Source organism: Choloepus didactylus, chromosome 20, assembly GCF_015220235.1.
Source record: "Choloepus didactylus isolate mChoDid1 chromosome 20, mChoDid1.pri, whole genome shotgun sequence".
Lineage (NCBI taxonomy): Eukaryota > Metazoa > Chordata > Mammalia > Pilosa > Megalonychidae > Choloepus > Choloepus didactylus.
Genome location: NC_051326.1, coordinates 25,051,185 through 25,061,901, shown reverse-complemented (window position 1 = coordinate 25,061,901; position 10,717 = coordinate 25,051,185). Strand labels below are relative to the sequence as shown.

General features: G+C 36.8%; 1 long non-coding RNA gene across 1 annotated transcript; it reads left to right on the top strand.

Moving 5' to 3' along the window:
• The first annotated feature begins 190 nt into the window (after positions 1-190).
• Positions 191-2,655, top strand: LOC119516981. Its single transcript, XR_005213414.1, has 3 exons — positions 191-336; positions 610-665; positions 2,517-2,655. It is a non-coding gene; the product is annotated as an uncharacterized LOC119516981 (long non-coding RNA).
• Positions 2,656-10,717: the final 8,062 nt, after the last annotated feature.

Below are 10,717 nucleotides of genomic sequence, written 5' to 3'. Positions count from 1 at the left end.
GTGGGCGGGGCTGAGCCCTCCCGCAGGCTGGAGGAGCTGACCAGCGTGCTGGGAGGGAGCGGAATGGAGAAGCGAAAGCGGGACCCAGAGAGAAAGGCAAGATTAAAGGGAGAAAAAGGATAAACAAGGAAGAAGAGACGTAAATGAGGGGGAAGGAAGGCACGCACGTACAAGAAAAGGTCAACTGATGTCCACTGTAAAATGCCATTTCATATCATTCAACACAGAGAACTCAAGCTACAAAAACCACTTTGTTTGAAAACTTGAAGAAATGTAAAAACCTTTCCATAGATCTTAGTTCACTTTACTATCTTCCCGCCTAATTCACTCATTCATGTATCCTTTCGGCAAGTGTTGATAGTGATGTGAAAGACAAAAGGGGAACACATTTAAAAACTAACTAAGGGGTAGAATTAATACAGGGTGGTAGCTGGCTGAGGAGAATGTCTGTGCTGGCCTGGTCCCTAAATGACGAAATTGACTGTGGTCATGTTTACAGGGTAGGGAACATGGAAGGAAGGGAGGAATTTTGTTGGAGCTGGGGAAAGAAAGGAGATAAACTATTCCATTTTAGGATCTGTATAGTTAAGTTTCCCATGGAACATTCAGACTGAGATTTTTATTTGGCTGTGTATCCCAGGAGAAGACATCTGGGCTGGAATGAGGTAAAGATTTGTGATTTTTCATTATGTTGGCAATACAGGGATAAATCAAACAAACCAGAGTGTGTTTATAGAGAATGTGTTTATAGAGATGTATAAATCAGAATGTGTATATATAGAGAAGATGCTACTTGCCAACTTTTAAGGGATCACTAAGATTAGGGGACAGGCAAAGGAAGAGTTTCCTGCAACTAAAAATGAGAAGGAATGATATTAGAGTTGGAGGGAACCCAGAGCACATGTCCCAGAAACCAAAAGAAAAGGAAGTTTCAGGGAGGGACTATTGCATATGCCAAAAACTGAAGAGATGGCAAGTAACAGGAGGACTAGAAGTACCCACTGTATTTGGCCCTTAGGAGACCATTTGAAATAATAGGGCAACAGAAGTCTGATGGAGAAAACGAATGCTGTATGAATTGCACAGTGCCTACCCAGAGTGGCACAAAAATTGTAATGCTCATTTATTCCCTTTTTGTAGCATCAAAAAGAGTGAATTGGAGGGGAAGAGTGAGAAAGCAGAGATAGCAAGTGGAAAGCACCATTCCAAGAACAGAGGTTATGAAACCAAGGGAAAAATTCTACCAATTTAAAGAGACAGATTCACCATTTATCATATCTAGAAGTTTTGGACCAAGGAGCCAATCAAAGGAAGAGATGGAAAATACTTGAAGGAATATGATGGAATATTAGGCAGCAATTGAAATAGATGCTTACAAATATTTTTCTTAACATGTGGATGCTTATGCTTTAATTTGCATGAAAAGTGGGAAACAGGATTATGTATGTAGTGTGTATCAGTTTGGATATATTATGTCCCCCAGAAAAAGCCATGATCTTTTAATCCAGTCTTGTGGGGGCAGATGTATTAGTGTTGATTAGCTTGGAACTTTTGGATTAGGTTGTTTCCATGGAGATGTGACCACCCAACTGTAGGTGATAACTCTGATTAGATAATTTCCATGGAAGTGTGGCCCCATCCATTCAGTCTGGGCCTTGATTAGTCTACAAGAGCCCTTTAAGAGCTCAGACAGAAGGAGCTTGCTGCTGCAGTCACAAGGGACACATTGAAGAATGCACAGGAGCTGAGAGAGGAGCTGAAACACAACCTAGGAGTAAGCAGACACCAGCCACATGCCTTCCCAGCTAACAGAAGTTTTCTGGATGCCAATAGCCTTTCTCCAATGAAGGTATCCAATTGTTGATGCCTTACTTCAGACGCTTTATGGCCTTAAGACTGTAACTATGTAACCAAATAAACCCCCTTTATAAAAGCCAATCCATTTCTGGTGTTTTGCAGAACGGCAGCATTAGCAAACCAGAATATAGTGTGAGATAGATTATGTAAAAATTTTGACAAGAAAATGGGAAGAAAATCTTCTGAAATATTAGCAGAGTTTGCTTCTGGACAATAGGGCCATAGGTAATTTTTGCTTTTTCTTTATACGTCTCTGTGCTTGCCACATTTCCTCAGTGAATGTGTATAGTCAGAAAAAATTTTAAATGTGTTATTAAAAAAGAAAATACAGGGAAGAGGGGCTAACTGATGTCCAGGAGAAAATGGAGAGTAAGAGATTAAGGCAGGAGGAGGGAACAGCCTGAGTCAGGACATGGGACTCCTGGAGAAAAAAGAAAGGATGGAAGTGGTGATTTTGTTCATCACAGACCACACCCTATCCTTAGTTCCCCCTCCCATCCCCAACTTTTCTCCCCCATATTTTATCTGCTGACAGTCAATTAGGTGAACAATAAACATTTTTACATAGGGGGAATTTTTTGGTTTTAAACTCATATAATTAATGGTGGTATATTACAAATGAAGTGAATATTACTCAGGTTTTTTTTAATTTATTTTAGGTGCATCGCATTTCCATGCCTGTGAAAGAAGGGAGCCAACTCTGTCTCTGTGTTCATGCAAAGAAAATTTTATTCTACTTATTCCTACAGGTTTTTATAGCATACAAGGTAGTTTCCTACATGACTGTTTTCAGGTATTTCAGGGAGGGTGCATTTTTTCTAAAGCCATAAGGTGTGATTGCATGTCTTTGATCTCAAGGGACAATCTCTTTGGGGCTAGACGGGAGACAGCAGGAGCAGGAGACAGGAGCACGGAAGGAGCCTGGCTGCTTTACCCTTATCTAAATTGCTGCCTGTGTTCAGGCATGCAAAGCTTTGGCCTTCTCCCAGCCTGGTGCCCGCCTTCAGGCTTCAATGCTTAGGACTGGCCTCCCTGTATAACTTATCAAGCCAGGGAACCTTCCGTGTCTCCACACATGCCTTATAGTATAAATGCCCACTGTCCTTTTGCACCATGCCAACTGAGATTCCTGATATACATTACACGCTCTATGTACTTTTATTTCCTGAGAAGCAGCATAGTTCAATGAAAAGAACATGACTTTTCAAGTAATACAGGTCCAATTTTGAACCCCTGTTCTACTCTTATCCTACTGTAGGGCCTCAGTTTTCTAATCCATAAAACAGGACAGTAATACCTCAAAAAGTTGTCATGAGGAGTCAATGTAATATGCTAATATTTGTAACATGCATGTTTCTTCCCACTTTCTAGGCCTTCATTATTCATTTAGCTGGTGACCCACCATTACTACTCTCCAGACTAGAGTGAGCTGCTATATTTTATATGAGTGAGATCTTGGAGGCTCAGTTCCCACTGGTCATCTAGTAAGCTTAATTTTCCCAGCTATTCAAAACATAGTCAATGGCTTTGTACTTTGCAGATCCAAGGTCACTTTATCATGCTTGACAGAGCAACACAGAAAGCTTTTCTGCTGTAAAACTGTTCACATGTTATTCTGTAAGATGGATTCTATTTCTTGTCAATTTGTGTGATGGTTAGGTCCATGTGTCAACTTGGCCAGGTAATGGTGCCCAGCTGCCTGGTCAAGCAAACACTGGCCTAATTGCTACTGAGAGGACATTTTGTGGACTTAAATGTAAGTAAGTTGATGGCATCTTTGGCTGATTACATCTGCAATCAACTAAGGGGAGTGTCTTCTGCAATGAGAGATGTTTAATACAATTAGAGAAGTGATGACTTCAGCAGTCAGAAGAGAGAATTTTCATCTCTGCTTCAGCCAGCCAGTGTCTCCTGGGGATTTCATTGAAAACCTTCATCGGTGTTGCCAGCTTGCAGCTGCCCTGCAGAATCTGGACTCGTGCATCCCCACAGTTGTGTGAGACACTTATATAAAATCTTATATTTACAGATATCTCCTGTTGGTTCTGTTTCCCTAGATAACTCTAATATAGTTTGATTTACCAACTTTATGGGCATGATCATTGCAGTTTAATTCAAAGAATAATTGATCCCATTTTTTTTGAAAGAAGAATTTCTTTAGAAACCAACAAATTATGAGCTGTTTAGCTTATTCCACATTCCATCTAAACCCAGAAATCCACAAAGGAAAAGATGGAACAACTTTTTCTTTAAGTGTTAAATATTTCTATAGAGAAAAAAATAAATCCCAAAATCAAACGACCAGCTGAGGAAAATATCTTCAGCATATATGATATATAATTTATATGGAGTCTTACAAATCAATAAGGAAAAGACCAAGAACCAATTAAAAACAAGAAAGAATATAAAAAGGAAGCTCACAGAAAAATAAATATAGATGGTTTGCATTTCTCTTTCTGTAGACTGCCTTTTTATAATAGTCAAACTTAAAAAACTGTGGTCAGTCTCATGAATTAAAGCAAAATGCTTTCTCATATTGTTTTACCTTTCATTTCTTTAGTTATGAGTTGGCAAGAGAAGAAGGAAGCAGGCATTTTCATACTTTATTGGTAAGAGTATAATTGCTATGACATTTAGAAGAGCAATCTGATGGTATCTGACTCAAGTATTTCACCATTAAGAACTGTTATGGGTTGAAATGTGTCCCTCAAAAAGCCGGGTACAAGTTCTAACCCCTGGTCCTATGAATATTTCCATATAGAAATAAGGTCTTTGAAGATGTGGTGAGTGAAATTGAGGCTAAACTGGATTAGTTAGAATGCCATGTGAAGATGGAGACAAGGAAGAACAGAAATGGAGGCAGAGATTAGAGTGATACATCTACAAGTCAAGGAAAACCAAGGATTGGCCACCACTGGAAGCCAGAAAAGAGGCATAGAACAAACTTCACTACAGACTTGCAAGGGCTCTGGCAACACCCTGATTTCAGATCTCTAATCTCCAGAACCGTGAGATAATAAATTTCTGTTGTTTTAATCCACAAAGCTCATAACCCTTTGTTATGGCAGCCCTAAGAATCGAAGATAGGAACTTACCTTATCCTTAGGAAAACTTATTGATTTCATGTGTGTGTCTATGTATGTATGTATGTATACGTATATACATATACACAGACACATTTATGTATGTGTGTATGTCTCTCAGTATATACATGTGACAAATGTTTTCTGTTATATGTGACACATTATATTATAGATTAGTTATTATACGATTGCTATACGTGTACATGTGTATATACACATAGTGTTAGTCATTAAATCATTTTTGATAGCAAAAACCTAGAAATAATCTAAATTCCCATTATAAGTTATGGCCTATGTAGTCAAAGGTATTCTTCAACCTTTCAAAAAGAATTCAGTAAAGCCACAGTGTTGAGGTAAAAAACACTATAATATAGATTTTGAAGTTAAGAAAATACAGTTGCAAGTGGTATGTAGAGTAGACTAATTTGTGTACATCTTAAAGTGTATACATAATTTAAAGAAAGAGAATTTTAGATTTTATTTAAAAATTTTTAAGAATTTTAGAGGGAAACTTTTAATTTAATAACTTTCCTATGTAGTTTGTGTGTTTGTATTGATTTATTTTTCAAATACAATAAGTACCAGCTTCTTCTTCAATAAAAATGACAAATCTAATCTTCTCAGGCTAATTTTTCACAGTAGTAGGCAGGGTTCGCATATGATTATCAGATTGTTAACCATCATTATATGTTTTGCCCTTTTATTTTAGGAGTAGGTCACGATTTTCACTTTTATAAAATTTTCTTCAACTTTTTACTCAGTGAGCAAGAATCATTTATGGTCTGTTGTGCATAAGCAAAGCACCAATGCCACCATTTATTTAACAAATATTTGTTGAGCAACTTACTGTGTACTGCTCTAAGCCTTAGGGCTACCCCAGTAAATAACAAAGTACTTGCCCTTTTGACACTTATATTATAGGAAAAACAACATATAAATAAATTGCCTGGTAGTGATAGGTATGATGAAAAATAATAAAACAGGGTAAGGAGTAAAAGAGTTCATTGGATGGGAGGAAGATTTTTACATGGTGTGGCCAGGGAAAGCCCCTCTCAGTCACCTGAGGCCTAAATGATGAAAGAGTCTGTTATGGAAGGCTCCAGGAGATGTGTGATCCAGGCAGGGAGAATAGCAAGTGCAAAGGTCCTGAGGCAGAAGGAATTTGTAGCTAGCATGGACTAAGGTAAGCAGAGAGCAGTAGGATAGAGGGCAGGGCCAGGTCATGCAGAGTCTTGGAGGTTATGAATGGGGGTTTGAATTTTATTCTTAGTGTGACTGGAGAGTTTTAAGAAGGGGTAAAACAATCTGATTAGGCTTTAAAAAGATTTCTTGGTCTACTGGGCAAAAAAAAAAAAAAAAAATGGATTGGTGGAAGGCAAGAAAAAGAGACTTATTTGGAAGCTATTGGTGAAAGACGGCTACTCAACTAGGGGGATGGCTCCCCCCCCCACCTCCTCTCCCCACAAGCCTTCTGGGTTTACCCTCACAGAACTCATCTCTGTAATGATATCACTCATAATTGACCATCTCTATTTTTCTCTTCTGCTATCTTCTTCTGTAATGCTAGATACAGAATGAGGGGACTGGCAATGCCAATGGGGATATACAGAAGAGTGAGATTATGAGAAACATTTTAAAGGAGAAATGATAGAGATGTATTAAAGATTACTTTCAAACAGGAGTCATAAACAGGGACATATGGAAGTCTGTGAAATCTTATGCAAAATGTATGTGTATGGTCATTTTCTTTGCAGATGATCCATAGTTTTTTTATCAGATTCTCCAAAGAGCCTGAAACTCTTCAAGAAAAAAAGTGTTGAAGCATCAGTGAGTAATTGGGAGAGTTATATCATCATTTATAGAATCCTAGGTGTTAATCAAATTTCTATACTGTTGTGTTGGGTAATTGGTACCATTTGTCACTGCTTCCACCTTCTTAGACAATTAAGATTATTTTTATTTTATAATTTCTTAAGGTCTTATGACAGTATTTGTGTAAACTGCAGGTTACCCAAAAAATGTTAGTGAATTGAAATTGAACATGAGAGTTTCTCATGGCTATTTATAGCATTATTAAACACTTTTCCTCAGGTTTTTGTTTTTAATCTTGTATAAGTAAAGCAAAGGATAATAAATATTTTATAAATGACAAAATACAGGTAGGAAAATATGGGAAAACTTTAGTTTTCCTGACAATAAGAAATTCAAGCTAAAACAACCATGAGTTCCACCATATCTGTTAAATTAACCAAAGTAACCAATTGATTTTTACAAAAAGTTTTGACAGGATTAGGGGCTAAGAGGTGCACCAACACATTTCCGGAGCTTTGTAAATTTGCCAGTCCTTCTGGAGAAAAACTTGGTATGGGTTAAGAACCATAAAACTGTCCACAACATTTGATTCAGTAATTCCAATAATGGGATTATCACCCAAAAGAACATGATTGCAGCTTGTTGAAGCAATGCTATTTATCATAGTGAAAATGAAGTTGTAATAGAAATATAGAACAATAGTGAAATGGAAAAGCATTCTATGTTTAATGGATACTGGCATTGAATATGATATATAGCTAGTTGAATTTAAGTATACAAAATAATATTGAGTGAAAACACCTGAATATATATAGAGAGAGACCAGTTGCAACAATATAAAGGCTTGTTTAAACATTGATTGAAAATCAGAAGAGTTGGTACAGTGATACAAATAATTAATGCTGCAATATTTGGGGGAATCATTTTTTTCTCTAAAATGTATATTAAATATCCAAAAGTTGCACACACCCACACTGAAAGTATCACCAAAGGGGAGTAGAGAATTATGGTTAAAAGGTATGAGCTCTGGAGCCAAACAGAGAGTTCATGTCTAGGTTTTATAAGCTCTATAGCCTTGAGCAAAATGTTTATTCTTTCTAGGTCTCATTTTTCTCATGTATGTAATGGGAAAATAGTAATAGTATCTTCCACTACACTTGTTGTAAGAATGCAAAGCTTTTGTTAACAAAACTAAATATGTTTTAACTTATCTTATTATTACAAATTTGGATTGATTGGCCAGATATTTACATATCAATTACTATTGTCAGTTTAGTTTCTAGGCTTTTTTATAAATGACATATCTCTCTACTACTTTGTAGTAAGCAGTGACTCTACCTTATTCTTTTCTTGTGTTTTCTATCTATGATATCTAGCAAGGTAACTTGAACATTATAATTGATAAATTAATAAACATATATTGTTCCTTTCCTAAGAATGAACAATTCTCCGCCAATCATTCTTCCACCATGTTCCAAGAACATGCACCTATTCAGATTGTATGCTGGTTGTTGTCTTCCGATTATTGGTTGAAACTCTATCCTTACTTTACCCCAAGAAAGGCAAGAAGGGCCGGCCGTGGCACTAGGGACCGTGTGGGAACACGAGACTCAGAGTCAGCAGCTCAATGTTGACTCAGCCCCTTATGCACATGTGACCTTGGGCCAATCCCCCAACCTTTTCTGTCTCAGAGTCACCCTCTGTGAATTGAGATTTCATATCACAGTCCTCAAGGATGTAAAATAAAGCTTTCAGGAATTAACCCCTTAGATGGAATTGCAAAATTATATTCTCCTGTTATGAACTACTATTGGGGATAAAAATTAGGGAAGAAGATGGGAACAAAAGCTCATGCCTGTGATCTAATTTTTCCCACATAATATGTGTCTCCCTTCATTTGCTGGAAAATCCTGATCAAGGAAAACATTGTGAAGACAAGCCACGGGAGATAAAATAAATAGGCCTTTAAATTGCCATGTAACAAGGTATAACCCAATATCAGATCATCAATAAAAAGTTTTCAGCATGAGATGGGAGAGGAAGCTAATTAACTCAAGTATATGTATATAATTTTCTCTCTTTTTGGGTTGTTGTGTTGGCTATTTTCTAACTGTGATCATCAGATGCAGGGTGAGGTTTATGGGTGGCAAATGGTACTTTGACCTCCTGAAAACTGAGAATTCCGGTTCTATTTCATGTGACTTTCAGTGACACCAGGGTCACTGATGTGTGGTGGAAGAGAAAGGGAACAGCAGAGGGCCCCCTATGATCGGATCAATGGCTACTTAAGAGCTAGTGGTGCAAATGTTGAGACATAGAGGAGGCAGGTGGTTGGCATCTGGAAGTCCCCTCACCAGGGGCTCTCTGTGTCAGTTGCCTGGTCGTCTGAAGTGAGAAAAGGTGTCCCTGAAACTCCAAGTGACCCTTACAAAGTTCAGATCCTTTCACATGACAGTTCTTTCACATCCCAAATGCTCCAACAAAAGGGACTCAGTTGACTAAACTCTGATACATTTATTTGGTGGAATATTATTCAGACACAAAGAAAGATAGAAAAATATTTTATAGCATGGGAAAATTTTCCCAATGCAGACTTCAGTGAAAAATCAGTATAATATTTATTATCTATGTGTGAACACATGTACCCAGAGAAAATAATGGACAGGAATATATACATATGTTAAAAGTGCTTATCTCTGGGTTATGGGATGTTTTGTTTTCTTCTTTATATTTGTCAATTTTTTTCACATGAGTATCCATTACTTTTTTTTTAACATTTTTTATTGTGAATATAACATATATACAGAAAAATGGTAACTTTCAAATTACAATTTAACAAGTAATTATAGAGCAAATTTCAAAGAATGCTATGGGTTACACTTCCACAATTTCAGTTATTTCCTTCTAGCTATTCTAATACCCTAGAGACTAAAAAAAGATATTTATATAAAAATTCAGTATTCACAATTCTTTTTAAATCTATTCTTGCTCTGTTGCTACTCTTCCCTTTCGTTTGATCATTGTCTCAACCTTCAGGGATATTTGGGCAGTGACCACCCTAATTTGTTCATGTTTTGAAAAGGGGTGTCAACATTATGGGGCAGAGGGCTGCATCTGATTGATGTTCTTTAAGAGGCTGTTGCCTCTGGGTTTTGGGACTTATCTGGCATAGGAACATTCTGGAAGATTTAACTTTCTGAGAAATAAACTTAGAGAGTGAAACTTTTATAGTCTCAGATAGGGACCTGGGTATTCTTTAGGATTTTCGGGACTACTATTGTCCATTACTTTTTTTTTTTTTTTTACATTTTTTATTGTGAAATATAACACATTTACAGAACAGTGATAACTTTCAAAGTACAATTTATCAAGTAGTTTAAGAGCAAATTGCAAAAAATGTTATGGGTTACAGTTCCACAATCTGTTATTTCCTTGTTGCGAAATGTAACATATATACAGAAAGGTAATAACTTTCAAAGTATGATTTAATAACTGGTTATATAGGTAATTTCACAGAATGTTATGGGTTACAGTTCCACCATTTCCGTTATTTCCTTCTAATTATTCTAATACCCTAGAATCTCAAAAATATATATTTATATAAAGATTCAGAATTTGTAATCCTTTGTTAAATCCTATCTTGTCTGTTGCTACCACTTAGTCTTGTTTAATCACTTTCTCGATCTTCAAGGGTGTCTAGGCAGTGACCACCCTAATTGTTCATATTGAAAAGGGGTGTTGACGTTATGGGAAAGGAGAAAATATCTGTGTGGACCATTAATTTTTAAAACAGAAATAAACTTAGGAAAATTAAGGTGCTTGTGTTTAAGATGGTACACTTTCTCTTTTAACAAAAAAAAAAAAGCAGATTCTTAGAGTACTAGTATTACAAGCATGCAAATGGGCAGATGAAAAGTTCCCAGAAAGAATCTGGGTCAAAGCAGGTATGACAGATACACCGAGTC